At 34.2% G+C, this 13,944-nt stretch overlaps 1 long non-coding RNA gene across 4 annotated transcripts in view; it reads left to right on the forward strand.

The window, feature by feature from the left end:
- The window catches only part of LOC141493824 (uncharacterized), a 61,125-nt gene that overhangs the window by 28,883 nt on the left and 18,298 nt on the right, over nt 1–13,944 (forward strand). The window lies entirely within an intron of this gene.

Here is a 13,944-nt window from a genome sequence, read left to right on the forward strand (position 1 = left end):
TCAGATGGATTTAAAGGTAGCCTGGTTATTGAAGGAAAAGGAAACTGTCCCTGGTGACTTCTAGACCATTATTAAAGGGCTGAGATGCTAACTTCATTGTCAATCAAATTTAGGAGTCAGTAGTAGAAGAGGATACTAGCTCCTATAGAAAGTAAGGAGACCTATGGAGCATTTGCGAAGAGATATTTACTTTGAACATAGAGCAAGAACAACAGTTCAAACATTTTCCCAAGAATTTCATAGGCAAACTCCCCTGGTCTCAGGCAAAGTGGACTTAACAATTCCATTTCTACTAACTGGTTTGACTAAGTCAAGGTCTGATTTCCAGATGAGTCTTCTTCTTAGCTACCACAGGTATACTGAAAGTCAGTCTCAATGGTCAATCCTCCTTCCTTAGGGAATTATCACTAGTCTGGTTGAAACAACCTGGCATGGACTCCAATAATCACAATCCTTCACATCAACTTGAAATTTGCAAGGTTGGAATTTTCAGATAACTGTCTTTTACCTAAAATTGAATAGTAAATACTGAAGCAAAAGGACTAAACCTTACTCTCAAGGCCAATGCCTCTTCAGTCATAGCACAATTTCTCACCAGATACCATCAACAAAAAGGTCTAAACTGCAGAGTCCTGCCAAGATAGAGCAGCTAAAGACAATAAGATTGAGATAAATTAGGGGGTTTTTTGGAAAGTGTACCCAGTTCTGGATTTTTCACTTCAGTTTACCAAAGATGCTGCTGTCCATCACATTTTTAGCAACCTAGGTCCAGTTACAGAATGTCTAGGCATGCTCCATGGTACCATGCTTCCATCATATGTCATTGTTACTCTCCCAAAAAGGTGGCTTCCCAGAAGGATAGTTTGTATACATGAAGATTGCATTGTACAGAAGAGAGCAATGTGAAATAAATTTGGAAAGTTCAAGTGGTACTAGGCTTGAAGGACTGTGATGACAAGCTCAGGTGCCAGTATTTTTAACCAGAGGTAGTGATGAGCCTCTGAAGATTTCTTGGTCAGGGGAGTGACATAGGTTAAGCTTTCATTATTATTTTCCAATTATTTTAGCAGCTGTATATAAGGTGGTTTGGAGAAGAAAGAAACCAAAATCAGAGTGACTAATTAGGAGACTGTTGCAGAAACAGCTGGGTGGTTCAATGGACAGAACACTGGGCTTGGAGTCAGGATAGTGAATTCAAATCCTGCCTCAGACACCTATTGACTATGTGGGCCTAAACTAATTACTCACCTGCCCCAAGCCTCTGTTTCCTAATTGTGGAATGGGAACGATAACACCTGCTTCACAGGGTTGCTGTGGGAATCAGATGACATAACATCTATAAAATGTTTGTAAAATTTAAAGCGCAATATACATGGTTTTTAAAAATTAAAGATTATTCAAAATAAAGAATAATTAAATGCAAATTATTGTTTTTGTTAAAAATAAAAGATTATTGTGAGTAGTTCAATAAAGAGATGATGATGGGTCAATAAGATTTGACCCTAGAACTCAAGAAGTTTACAATTTAGTTGAGGTGATATGATACATGCAGAAATTACTAGAATTTAAGTCAAATATTTGAACAGTTTCATGCTAGTTGTAGTCATATTGAATTTAGAAAATAATGCAACCTGTTGAAAAAGACAGTTTTCACTTTGAAAAATTAAGGCTTTTCTAATGAAAAGAAATCTATTTTCTTTCTCTCCTATTCCATATTGGGAAAAAAGTAAGAAAAACAAATGTCTTATAACAAATACTCTTAGTTAAAGCAAAAAATAAATTCCTTCACTGGTCTTGTTCAAAAATCTCACATTCTGTACTTTGAATTTATCACCTCTCTGCCAGAGATGGACTACATGCTTCATCATCAATCCTTTGGAATCATAAGATAGTAATTATCAGAGTTCTTTTAGATTTCACTTGTTAGTCTTTTCACAAATGTTGTTATCGTAAAAATTGTTCACTTTTCATATGAGGTTTTTTTGGGGGGTGGGGTGGGATGGGGTGGTTAGTCACTATGGGGAAAAGCCAGAAATTAAGCAGTTTTTGTATCCTCTGAAGAAACAAATAAAACTATCTATATATGCTTTTAATTTCTGAGTGAAATAGTACTATCCACATTCAAGTGCGGTTACTAGAATTTTTTTCTTCTCACAGATGCACCTGGTTAGAATATTTTCTTGCAATTCTAAATAATCATCCCTCTCCAGACTTAGAATTGCCTTTGTGAACTCATGAGCTGCCGCAGGCAGAAGCTGCTGGTGGGAGAGGCATGCTGTGGAAATGGAAGCTGAAAGCTGGCTTGGACAGAGAACTCTTAGGGAAATTATTCAGGCAGAGATTATCGATGTGAAGGCATGACCTTGTCATCTTGCCAAGGACAGCAGGACCTGCTGGACGGTGATCTGAGCATCTTGTGGCTGAGCCAACAGCTAACTCTGGCATTTCTTTTTATCAGCCAGCGGCACAAACTCTTAGACTTTCCCACTCATACTTTTGAATCATTTCAAATAGATTTTAGAAAGCATATTCCCCTGTGCCATAGAATCTACTGCAATTTTTCAGACCCATTTCCCCACCCTTTGGACCCATGAGAACCTTTCTAATCTCCTTATACATCTCAGGAGGGAGAATGCTCTTTATGAACCATGTAAAAGGGAAGTATACAATATGCCAATTTAGTACTGTTCAAAAACTTGTTTGTAAGCCTCAAAATTACAAAGCAGAAGCCAGACCTTGAATAGAACATGTGGGATATTCCAAATGTTTTTCAGTGAAGATCATCAAATGTTAACTCTTGATTGTTTCACACTAGATACTTCTAGCCATAGAATCATAAAGAATTGCTTATTGAAGAGATAGTTACACTTCTACAGGCATGAAAATGTCTTTCCCTTTTTTTTTTGAAAATTTTCTTAAAATGATCTGAGTGAAAGATTTGAATTTCTTGAATGCAACTTAAAAAATATGTAGTCTACCTTAAGCAGTTTTTTTTACTTTTTATTTACCTCCCCCCATTACATGCAAAGATAGTTTCTACATTTGTCCTTTTGCAAGCTTTTGATTTCCACAATTTTTTTCTTTTTTCTGTTTTCTGCTTTTTTTTAAGGCAATGGGGTTTAGTGACTTGCCCAAGGTCACACAGCTAAGTAAGTATTAAGTATCTGAGGCCATAGTTAAACTCAGGTCCCTCCTGACTCCAGGGTCATGCTCTATCCACTGCAGCATCTAGCTGCCCCAAGTTCCACAATTTTCTACCATGCTTCCTTTCTGCTCCACTCCCTTTGGCAGCAAACAATCTTATGAACAATCATGTTTAAGATATTTCTATGTTGTGAAAGAGGAATTAAACTAAAGTGGGGGGGGATCATGAGAAAGAAGAAAAAAATTACAGAAATTTTTAAAAAGTGGATATAATATGCTTTGTTTCTGGCTTCAGACACCATAGTTTTTTCTCTATGTGGACAGAATTTTCTGTTACAGGTCTCTCAGAAGTGTTTGAACACCAAGCTGCTGAGAACTGTGTCCATCACAGTTCATCTTCTCATAGTGTTGCTGCTAATGTATACAATGTTCTCTTGGTTCTGCTCATTTCATTCTGCATCAGTTCATGCAAATCCTTCCAGATTTTTCTAAAGTCTAACTATTCATGATTTCTTACAGAACAATAGTACTCCATCACATCCATGTACCATAATTTATTAAGCCAAGTGATGGACATTACCTCACTTTCTAATTCTTTGCCACTACAAAAGAGTTGTTATAAATATTTTTATACATGTGGCTCTTTTTTTTCATTTTTTTCTGATTTCTTTTGGATTGTCAAATAGTAATGGTGTTGCAAGATCTGAGGGTGTGTGAAGTTTTATCGCCCTTTGGACATAGTCCAAATTCCTCTCTAGAATGGCTGGATCAGTTCACAACTCCATCAACAATGCATTAGTGTCCCAGTTTTCCTACTGGGAAAAATATAATTTTCCTTTTTTGTCATTTTAGACAATCTGATACCACCTCTACCATCTTTAAATTTGAAGAAACAAACCCTGAGAAGGGAAATTATATGACCCAAGTTATATAGTAAATTAGTGACAGAATCAAAATTTTAGCCAAAATTTCTAGAACTGCAGTCCATTGTTTTCTCTAAAACTCAGAGCTTTAAATGGTACTTTATATTTAATAATAATGTTGGCATAAAACAGCAACTAACACATTCCCTGGAACCTAGAAAGAATTCAATAAATGTTTCTTCTCTTCTCCCCACTCCTTTCCTGCCCATTACATATCCTATTACCTTGGACAAGTCAGTTGAATTTTTAGGGTTCCAGGAATATATTTGAGATGGGTTGGCAGTCTTTATCTCTAGAGGGAATTTTCAAACTAAGGGATTTTATGAATTTATAGGTCCAGACCTCTATCCTCTATATGAATAACAATTTTAAAAATAATTGTTAGTTTTAAATCTTGATATTTCCCAATAGATAAGTCATTCTTTATAATGAAGAATATTAAAAAGAAGGGGAAAAATAAGTTCAGTAAAGCATTCCAAGGCATCAAAAATATCCAATGTTATATACGTTCTCCATACCCAAATCCCATCTTGCTTAAAAAATGGGGTGATCACTTCTCATCTTGGTCTTATATGAGACCAAACTTTTTTTTATTATAATTTCACTGCATTTAGTTTCAATTATTTGCATGTAATTCTTTCCATTTTCATTGTTGCAATCATTATGTGTATTATTTCCTTGCTTCCATTTATCTCATTTTTCATGCATTTGAATGTCTTGTCTTTCTCTATATTTATTATAGTCATTATTTTATAGCTTGCTAATATTCAATTATATTTGTATGCTACAACTTTTTTTATTTTTAGCCATTCCTCAAGTAATGGACATCTATTTTATTTCCAGCTACTGGCTACTACAAAAGTGCTGCTATAAATATTTTTGAGATCTGTCTTTTTAAAATAAATTTCCTCATGGGCATATATGTCCATCAATAGGCTCTCCAGGTCAAAGAGAATAAATCTTTTAAATCACTGTCTTACTAATAACTTCAAATTATTTTCCAGAATCGCTGGAATAAATTTCCAGCTCCACCTATTAATGTGCCCGTTTTCCATAACCCTCTTTTAATCATCTTTGAAAATTTGTGAGATGTAAATTAAACTTGAGAATTGTGTTCATTTATATTTTCTCTTATTACTAGTAATTTCAAGCAGTTTTTAATAGATTGAGGGACTGCATCTGTGGTTTCTTTAGTGTAGGGAATGCCAACAAGAAAACACTCTACTAATGCAGTTCAGCTCTTTGGCTTTAGCATTTTCTGGTGCTGGTTTTCGACATTCATAGAGGCAAGTTATATAAAAGTGGGACTTGGGTCTTCACAGCACTGAGACTAGTACTCTATCATGCATTATTTCATTTTGTCTTTCCAATGTTTCATGAAGTTGCTAAGTATTTGAAAATCTTTTGAGAACTATTTGTCTTTTGACTATCTACTGTAAGATTATTATTTTTTTTAGGTTTTTGCAAGGCACATGGGGTTAAGTGGCTTGCCCAAGGCTACACAGCTAGGTAATTATTAAATGTCTGAGACTGGATTTGAACCCAAGTACTCCTGACTCCAGGGCCAGTGCTTTATCCACTGTGCCACCTAGCCGCCCCTGTAAGATTATTTTTGATCTTATATATTGTTAATTGCCTAAATGTTTTCAATATCAAACTTTATCAGACGTTTCACAATTATTCCCCAATCACTTCCTGTCTTGTAAAGCATTTATTTCATTTATATAAAACTTTAATTTCATATAATCACATTTATAGATTTTTATCTTTATTTCTTATTTTGTTTACCCTCTAACTAAATCTGTGAATTGTATCAATTCCAATTTTTTTTGATAGCATGAGTTCCAACATTCAGATGACAGATCCATTTTGAGTTTATTATTGATTTGGTATAAGGTATGTTGGTCTGAAATTAATTGCTGCTATTTTCATGTATTCTCAGTAATTCTTATTAAATAGGAAAGTCTAAAAATGTCTCAAAAATCAAATAGAAAATCTAAGTAATTTATGTTTTCAAATTTATCAAACATTGAGCTATTAAAATCTGGTTCTTAGTACTCTGGTCCAATGATTTTCTTATTTTTAAATTATTGATTCACAGTATAATCTGAAGTCTCTAAGTGCTATTTTCCTGTACCTACTACCTTTTAAAAATATTTCCCTTAATATTAACAAACTTTTTTTTCCTCTGAATTAATTTTGTTATTATTTTGACTAGTTCTGTAAAGTATTATTCTTTCCTGGCTATTATTTCATATAATTTTAGAGATGTTATTAGTAGCAATAAAATAAGAGAAAAAAATAAAGACAAATATGAAAAAGTAGAAGACAAAATACTCATACTATGTACAACTGTTTTCCTGCTTCTTGTCATTTTACTTTGCATCAGTTTGAGTATTCCCTCTCTCAGTAATTTTAATGAAAGGCTCACTCACTCCTCCTTAAGACCCCCCCTCCAATTTCTCCCTTTCCCTCTCCACTGCAAAAGTTTTCTCTTACTCTTTTATGAGAAATAAATTAACCATATATTTGAAAGTTTGATATTCCATTGAATGTTCATTGGTTCCCCCAAACCAGTTTTGCTGGGTAGTTGATTCTTGGATGTAATCTGAGCTCTCTTGCCTTCCAGAATATCATATTCCAAATCCTATGATTCCTTAAAGTAGAAGTTGCTAAATCTTGAGCTATCCTGACTGTGACTCCATAATAATTAAATTGTTTCTTTCTGACTGCTTGAAATATTTTCTCCTTGATCTGGGAACTCTGAAATTTGACTTCAATATTCTTAGCAATATTCATTTTATGATCATTTTCAGGAGATTATTGGTGGAGTCTTTCAATTTCTATTTTACCCTCTGCTTCTGTATCAGGGCAGTTTTCCTTTTAACTTTTTTGATTTTTGCTTTTTAATTTCTAGGATCTTTATTTAATCATGAATTTAAGGTAGTCTAATAATTTTAAATTATCTCTTCTGGATCTATTTTCCAGGTCAGTAGTTTTTCCAGTGAGATATTGCAAATTTTCTTCTAGTTTTTCATTTTTATTGTTTTGTTTTATTGTTTCTTGATTTCTCACAGTCATCAGCTTCCCTTTGTTCCATTCTATATTTTAAGGAATCATTTTCCTCAGTGAGCTTTTGTATTTCCTTTTCCTCCTGACCAATTCTACTTTTTTAAAAGTATTTTTCTCCTCATTGGCTCTTTGACCTCTTTTTCATTTGACCTAATTTGTATTTTTAAGATGTTATTTTCATTATTATTTTGTGTCCCCTTCATTAAGCTGCTGCTGACTCAGTGTTCATGATTTTCCTGCATCACTCTCATTTCTCTTCCCAATTCTTCCTTTACCTCCCTTACTAGATTTTCAAAATTCTTTTTGATATCTTCATGGCCTGGTCAATTCATATTTTCTTGGATACTTTGGGTGTAGAAGCTTTGACTTTGCTATATTCTTCTGAGTGTGTATTTTGATCTTTACAATCACTATAGTAACTAAGTCAGATTTTTTTCCATGTTTGTTCATTTCCCCATTCTTTGACTTGATTTTAACTCTTTGTTAAGGTAAGGCTCTACTTCAAGGGGGAGGAGGTACAACTGTCCCAAGTTTCTGAGATTTTTTTTTTTTTTGCAGCTGTTTTCAGAGTTATTTCTAGGGATCTGCAAGTTTTCAATTCTTCTAAGGTCTTATGATCTAAAGAGGAGTGTGTACCATTCTCCTGACCTGGACTCTGGTCTCTGGGTGACCACAAGCATTCCTTTTAACCCTGGAACTGTGGGGAGGATCCCTACTCCCCTGGGGTAATAAACTCTATTGTACTTCTGCTCTTTTTGCTGGCCCTGGAACCCAAGACTGTGACCCATTGAGTCCTTCCCTCAGTGATAGCAAAGAGACCCGTGTAAACACCTTCTGACTTCCTTAGCATCCATTGACAGAGAGCTCCAAAAGCAGCTACCACTGCTGATTCAGTGGCTCCCAAGGACTGTTCTCAATCTACTCTGGTCTGGTCTGTGCTGTTAAAGCCCATACTGGACTGTGATCCACTTTCACTCTAGTGCAGCTGACCCTCCAAATTGCCCTTGGCAATCTCTGGGCTGGAAGCCATCACCACTGTCCCTGACCCAGTTGTCCCAGTGTCTGTTCCTGGACAGCTGGGGCAAATTTGCTTGGACTCAGGTCCAGCCCTTGTTGCTCTGAGCAACTGCAGACCCTTTCCCCTCATTTTCCAAGTTGTCTCAATTGGAAAATTGTTTTCTTCAGTCTTTCTGTGCATTCTGTCTCTCTAGAATTTGTATAGGGTCATTATTTAAAGATATTTTGGAGAGACTCAGGCAAGTCCTTGCCTGTATTCCACCATCTTGTCTCCATTCCCATATAAGTCATTCCTAATTGATCATGACATAATGTTACCTCTACTATGTACAACTGTTTTCCTAATTCTTCTCATTTTACTTTGCATCAGTTTATACAAGTTTTTTCATGTATTTCTGAAATGTGCCTGTTCATCATTTTTTATTACATAATAGTTAGTATTTCTCTTATACCACAGCTTGTTCAGTCATTCTCCTCAATTTCCAATAGTTTGCCACCATGAAAAGGATTCCTATCAATATTTTTGCACATATAGATACTTTTCTAAAGGCAATTTCATCTCTTTCATTCAATTTTCACAATCACTATGTCATAAACAGACTAAGACAATATCTGTCTGAAAATTTATGGAACTGAAGCATAGAAAAACACAGAATATGCTGGGATTTGGACTCTTGACAATTACTTTGTATTCGAAAAAAAGTTGCTTCATATCTCTGGCCTTCACAAAACAGATATGTTAAACATGCATATGGCATGTTAACACTCGCAAGTATTGACTTTAATATGGGTCACCCAAACCATATTAAAATGTAATTGGGAAACAACAAAATGAATAAAATATAGTAAAACAATACATTTTAATATCAAGATAATTTGTAACTCGCAGTAATCCTATATGGTTTAGGGGTCATTGTTTCTATTTGAGTTGACAACACAGGGTTAGAAAATCTCTGAGTTTCCTTTTCACTCAGATTCTAAGAATCTCTTAACTCTTAGACTATGGATCTCTTCCTTTCTAGTTCAATACTTTATCTATCTATATCTATCTATCTATCTTATAAATTAGAACCACAGAGCTAATATGTTTGACTTGATTTGAAACAGTCTTGGTTGACCTAGACATGGGATTTACTGCAAAGTTAACAGGGATACCTGGGGAAAAAATTTTTTAAAAATTGGCTTTGTCAGATGATCTTGGTTCTCTACCTAGCTTTACCATTTGCTATCAGTATAATTTGAAGCAAGTCAGCTAATCTTCCTGGACCTCAATTCCAACATCTATAAAAATGAAAGGTGTGGTAAGAGGAACTAAGATGATAGAAGAGAAGCAACAATCAAACTGAACTTTCTCAACATTCTACTCTAAATAACTTTAAAATCATATGTTAAATCAAATTTGGAGTGCCATAGCCAACAAAAGATTGAGGTAAGACATTTTTCAAGTCCAAGATAATTTAGGAGATTAGAAAGAGAGGTGTGCCCCAGAGGTGGAATCCAGATCAGAGAACATGGAGGTAATAATAGTAGTGGCCACTGGAGACAGTTATGACAGCAGCTGCAGCAGTAGCTTCAGGGGCTCTTAGTCCAGAGACAGAAGGGGATTACACAACTGGTTACAAAATGATTAGAGGTACACAACTTTATTTCTCATACACAGTTCTGGACTGGGATCTAGAGCAGAGAAGAGAGATTTGATTGGTCACAAGGGAGAAGGGACAAAGGTCCTAGGGCTGATGGAAGCATTAGAGTTTGAGGGAAAGGGAATCAGGGAACCTGATCACAGTTACAGAGACAAGGGAAACACTAGTACTTGCAGCTATAAGGGGACTAAAAATCCTTCCTGGGTAAAGACCATAATGCTGAGAAAAAATGCAGTGATTATACCTGTTTCTGATTCATACCACTGAGAAGCACCAAAGTCATACAGAACTCCATAATTAGCTTTGGATAAGAACAGCATGAAAAAGTCTGAAGTTTGGGAGAATAATTTGGTACTCCCAGGTGAGCAGAGCCCAACTTTAACATAATGTTCAAAACAAGAAAAAGTCTGGGAAAAATGATCTAATGACAAAAAACCTGACCACTAAATGCTACTGGGATGATAAGGAAGAACGAGTCACAAATTTGGAAGACAACAGTGTGAAAACAGCTACAAGCAATAACTCAAAGGAAAAAATTCAAGTTGAATACAAACCCAACAAAGATTTCTGGAAGAGTTAAAAAAAAGAGATGAAAGTGGTAGAGGCTAAATTGGGGAAAAAAGTGACAGCAATGCAAGGAAATAGTGAAAAAATGAATTATTAGCTTGGTCAAAAAAAGGCACAAAAATACTAAAAAATAATACATTAAGAAATAAAGTTGACCCAATGGGAAAAGATGTACAAAAATCATTAAAGAAAATAATTTCTTAAAAATTAGAATTGAGCAAGTGAGAGTTAATGTCATTTCATGAAACATCAAGGAACAATAAAACTACTTTGAGTAAAAAAAAAAGAAGAAATAGAAAGATAATTCAACTGGAAAAATAGATCAAGAGATAATTTAAGAATCATTTCTCTACCTAAAAGCTATGATCAAATAAAAAGCCTATACACCATATTTCAAGAAAATATAAAGGGAAATCATCCCAATATAATAGTTCCAGAGGGCAAAATGAAAATGAAAACAAAATCCACTGATTATCTCCTGAAAAAGCACCAAAGTGAAAAATCCCAGGATTATTATAACCAAATTCCAAAGCATCCTGGATGAGGAGTAGCCAGAAAGAAACCATTAAAGAATCATGAAGCTACAGTTAAGATCATGAAAGATTTAGCTTCCACTATGCTAAAGAAGTAGAGGGCTTGGAATATGATATTCTAGAAGGCAAAGAAGCTAGGATTACCACCAAAAATAACCTCCCCCCACAAAATCTATTATGATCCTTCAATGGAAATGAATATTTAATGAAATAAAAGATTTTCAATCATTCCTTATAAAAAGACCAGAGCTGAATTACAAATTTGACATTTAAACACAAGATTCAAGAGAAATTTTAAAAAAATAAACAAGCAAGAGAAATCATAAAAGATTCAATAAGTTTAAAGTGTTATATTCCTATATGGGAATATGGTACATGTATCTTTCTAAGGGCATAATCATTATCAGGGCAGTTAGAAAGATTCTTCATAGACAGAAGTACAGGCATGAGTCAATGATGTAGGGATGATTTCAAAAAAAATGAAAGGGTAAGAAAGTGTAATATACTTGGAAAGATGGGGAAGAGAAGAAGAATGGGAGAAATTTTCTCACATAAAATGGACACACAATGAAGAATTTTTACAGTAAAGGAGAAAATAATGGAGGTACTGTGTACCATTTAAACATTTTCTTCTGATCTGATTCAAAAAGGGAAGTATATACATATAACTTAACAGGGAAGTAGAAGGGAAGGAGATGAGAAAAGGGAGAAGGTGAAAAAACAGGGAGGATTAAGGGAAACAGTGGTCATAAGCAAAACAGACTTGAAGAGGGACAAAGGGAGGACAAAGAGAAGAAAATGGGGTGGAGGGAAATAGAGAGTTTGCAATCATAACTGTGAATGTGAGTGGGATAAACTCTTCCAGAAAGTAGAAGTGTATAGAGAATAGTATTAGAAGCCAAAATGTAACAATCTATTGTTTACAAGAGATACACTTCAAATGGAAAGGTACACAACAGAATTAAAATAAAGGACTAGAGCATAATCTATTATGCTTCAGCTGAAGTAAAAAAAAAATAAAAGGCAACAGGAGCAATCATGATCTCAAAGAAAATAGTAGAATGGATTGAAAACCTAAATTCAACAATAGGTTGTATACAAGAGACACACTAGTGACAAAAACAGACACACACACACACACACACACATGCACAATTGAAAAGAAGGACTGGAGCAATCTATTATATTTTGAAATGAAGAGAGCAAGGGTTGCAATCGTGATCTCAGACAAAGCAAAAGCAAAAATACTTAGAGATGAGGGAAATTGCATTTTGCTAAAAGTTTTTATAAATGATGAAGTATAATAAAAATTTTATAGCAAGTTTATCTGATAAAGGTGATAATGGTCTCATTTCTCAAATATATAGGGAAATAAGCCATTTCTCAATAAATGGCCAAGTGATATCAACATGCAGTTTTCAAAGGAAGAAATCAAAGTTATCTATGGTCATATGAAAAAAATGCTCTAAATCAGTATTTACTAGAGAAGGCAAAGTAAAACAGCTATAACAACAAACATTGGAGGGGATAACAGAAAATAGATAAGTTGATGAACTGCTTAGTGGAATAGTAAACTGGTCCAGGCATTGTAGGGACAGTCTGGAACTATGCCTAGAAGGGTCACTGCTGAGACTATACCCGCAAAAAGACCAAGAGGAGAAAAGGGACTATAAGCACAGAGGTTTTATAACTCTTTTGTAGTGATAGGGTGTTGGGAATTGAGAGATGTCAATCAATTGGGGAATGATTAGCTATGTGGCATATGATAGTGATGGAATACTGTTGTGCTGTAAGAAATGATCGGGGGGGGTGGTTTCAGAAGAAACATGGTAGAATCTTTATAAATTTATTCAGGGTGAAGTGAGAAGAATAAGGAGATCATTGTGCCTGGTAGCTTCAATTCTGTAATGATGATTAACTGTGGAAGGCTTAGGCTATTCTGTTCAATACAGGTGATCCAAGACATTTCCAAAGGACTCACAATGAAAGAATACTATCCACCTCCAGAGAGAGAGAGAGAACTGATGAACTCTATTGAAGTATAATTTTCTCACATTTTTTTGCAATTTGACTATATGAGTTTGCATGTATAATGGATATATTATTTGCCTTCTTAGGGCTTGTGGGGAAAAGGTAATCTGGAAAATTAAAAAATTTTAAAAATATAAATTTTTACAAAAGAAAAAAGTCAGCTAGAAATAAAAAAAATGGTACATAAAGATCCTGTGGTCTGCATATTCACTTAGAAAATCCATATTAACATTATATATGTTTTATGATATTTTAATTTATTTAGTTAAATATTTATAATTATATTTTACCTTAGTTTGGGTCATCATCAGGTATGTTATAGACAGCCTGTTGTATACCTTTGCTTTATATACCAATTGAATCTTAGAAAAAATCAAGTGTCATATCTATGCATTAATTTTCCCTGGTTTTATAGATAAGGAATCAAAAACAGTAATTATGTGCAAGTTCACATAGATTATTCTTTATAGAAAGCAGGCAATAGCAGGGAATTTTTTCTATCCAGCAGGATATGAAAGTGAATAAATAGTGAGATAATTTTTATGGACATTATTTATATCTGTAATATAAAGTAAATGACATTTTTGTTCATTTTTTTCAAATAAGGCATTTTGAATACATGTTTAATGTTTCCACAGTTAATAACTTAGTTGTGTAGAGGTGGTGTGTGTGTGTGTGTGTGTGTGTGTGTGTATACAGTATAAAATCCTAAACTTTTGGTTTGCATATTTTGAGTTAGAGTATAATCACTAAGCTGGCCTCTTTCCCTCATTTTGTCTCTGGGATATACTGGCTCCATTTTAGTAAAGATGAATTGTTTGTTTTTTATTAAATTTTATTTTTAATTTATAGAAAAAAGTGTTTAAAGCATTAATTGAAATTATATGACCAACATTTCTTTTTACAAATATAGAAAAACTGTAATAATTATCACTAAGCCATTAATATAGTTATTATTTTACCTATCTTTAGGATTTGAAAGCTATCATTGTACACATTAAGAAATCTAGGACA

The sequence above is a fragment of the Macrotis lagotis genome, chromosome 7 (assembly GCF_037893015.1).
Source record: "Macrotis lagotis isolate mMagLag1 chromosome 7, bilby.v1.9.chrom.fasta, whole genome shotgun sequence".
Lineage (NCBI taxonomy): Eukaryota > Metazoa > Chordata > Mammalia > Peramelemorphia > Peramelidae > Macrotis > Macrotis lagotis.